The sequence below is a fragment of the Etheostoma cragini genome, chromosome 5, assembly GCF_013103735.1.
Source record: "Etheostoma cragini isolate CJK2018 chromosome 5, CSU_Ecrag_1.0, whole genome shotgun sequence".
In the NCBI taxonomy this organism is placed as follows: Eukaryota; Metazoa; Chordata; class Actinopteri; order Perciformes; family Percidae; genus Etheostoma; species Etheostoma cragini.
The window spans coordinates 30,818,338-30,820,500 of record NC_048411.1 but is presented as its reverse complement, the minus strand read 5'-3'; the positions used below and the strand labels follow the sequence as shown (position 1 = coordinate 30,820,500).

Below are 2,163 nucleotides of genomic sequence, written 5' to 3'. Positions count from 1 at the left end.
GTTCAGTGTCTTGTCTAGGACACTTTGACATGAGACTGCATGGCCAGGTATTGAACCACCAACCTTCCAATTTGCTGACACAACTGCATATCTCCACCAGACTCCATGTAAATAATCACTACTTTTAGCGTGTATAGAGCAGCATATCTCCACCAGACTCCATGTAAATAATCACTACTTTTAGCATGTATAGAGCAGTATATCTCCACATGTAAATGGGTGAATTAACAGTTTATTCCAACCAGACCAGAGTGGTGATTGTTGGAACAGTGGAAAGATGAACCAAGACGGCTTTTGGTAGTTTTATTTAGTTTCTGTCAACTTTGGATGAAGTGTGTTTTACGATGATAAAAGTAGTGATTATTTACATGGAGTCTGGTGTGTTTGGTGATGGTGATTTTGGGGCTGTTTCATGTTGAACTAAAAGGGTCTTACTCTTTGACAAGAAGCTCTATCTCTGTAGGGATCCTTTCCATAATGTTGTCAGCCACTTATGTTGTGTGTTCTGCACCGTGAAAGCCCATTGAGCTAGCATTTGTCCACATAGTGGACATCACTTATATGACCCACTTATACGAGAGTAATGGCCTCATGTCAATACAGCCATGGCTTGTTTACCTAATGCATTCCCGCTGTCTGGGCCCACCCAATCTGGACGTTAGAAACAGAGTGATTTCTGCAGTAAAACCACTTTCATTAGCTCTCCGTCTGTCCTCAGAGACCCGGGGAGGCTGAAGGAGAAGTAGGCCAGCCTCCTACAGGCCCACTTAATTGTGCCAATCAAGAGTTACTCCCCACTAGGCCTACGTGATAAATCGTGAAAAACCGTGATCTCGATTCACCCTGTGCACAATTTAATTTTTAAATAACTTCATTTTTTTGTTGAAAATCAAGCCGACTGCATCACAAACACTGCTACTTTCTGCTGTGAGTTTTAAACATACACAAAATACACTGTAAAAAATCGGTTATAGTCCTCCTGATGTCCTCTGGTCAATTTTAACCCATTTTAAAGGAAATAATCAGTTTACTACCTTCACTGAATTTGGGTGTTTATATTGAATTTTATAGCACGTAAAGAAAAATTGATAATATAACGTTTAAAAACGCCCAGAAAGAAGTGATACAAATGTCCGGAAAATCTTTCAAAACATCAGGAAAGTAACAAAAACAAGCTTAAATAACATAAAAAGGACAGGAAAATATTGAAATAAAGTGATAAATGTCGATAAAGACGACCAAAACATGCAATTTAAAAAAAAAAAAAAAAGGCTTACAGACTTGTGGTGATGCGCAATGGGATATAGTTGGCAAAAAGAATTGGTGCTGCCGATTTCTTTTGTTTTGTCACGGTCAAAAGATCGCGGCAGAGAGTTGTGAAATCAATGCTAAGCTAAAAAAAATGCTAAAAACAAATCGTGATTCTTCCCCAAATCGTGCAGGCCTGCTCCCCACCTTCACACCACCTGTCTGCGACCTTCTCCTGACAATACTGTGATTTGTCAACTATGCGACGGTAAGTCTCGTGGTCATGACGCAATAGTTAGCTTATTTTTATAAAAACGTGTAATGCTACGGAGCTGTGACGTAAGCTACAAGGTAACCAAGGTAACGGAGCCTTTTATACACCGTTGTGTTTCTTTAGAAATAAACAACGGACAAACGGAGTCTCTAAACGCTTCAGATGGAAAGTTATCTACTGTCAAAATGAATGGAAGTCAATGGGATGCTAACGGCGGGTGATGGCTTGGTAGCATTAAAATGGCGCCATGGGAGCTACGCTTACAGAGGAGAGCCCCCCCCCCCCCCAGACTATTAGCCAGAAGGGAGTCAGTCAGCAGGCGGCTGCGTCGTGTTGTTGTGTTGTCGTGTTGTCGTGTGCGAGCCTTTAACGTGTGAAACTGTGTCTCCTTTCAGAGCGATCGTCTCCTCATCAAAGGAGCGAAGATCGTCAACGATGACCAGTCGTTCCTGGCCGACATCTACATGGAGGACGGAGTCATCAAGTAAGGAGAGCGGACATTTTCTTATTTATAGTCCTTTCCTATTAGTAGAAGGGTGTGTGTGTGTCTCTCTCTGTGTGTCTGTGTCTGTGTGTGTGTGTGTGTGTGTGTGTGTCTCTCTCTCTGTGTGTGTGTGTGTGTGTGTGTGTGTGTGTGTGTG

General features: G+C 42.0%; 1 protein-coding gene across 1 annotated transcript in view; it reads right to left on the bottom strand.

Moving 5' to 3' along the window:
* Positions 1 to 2,163, bottom strand: part of LOC117945075 (dihydropyrimidinase-related protein 2-like) — a 20,735-nt gene that overhangs the window by 10,337 nt on the left and 8,235 nt on the right. The window lies entirely within an intron of this gene.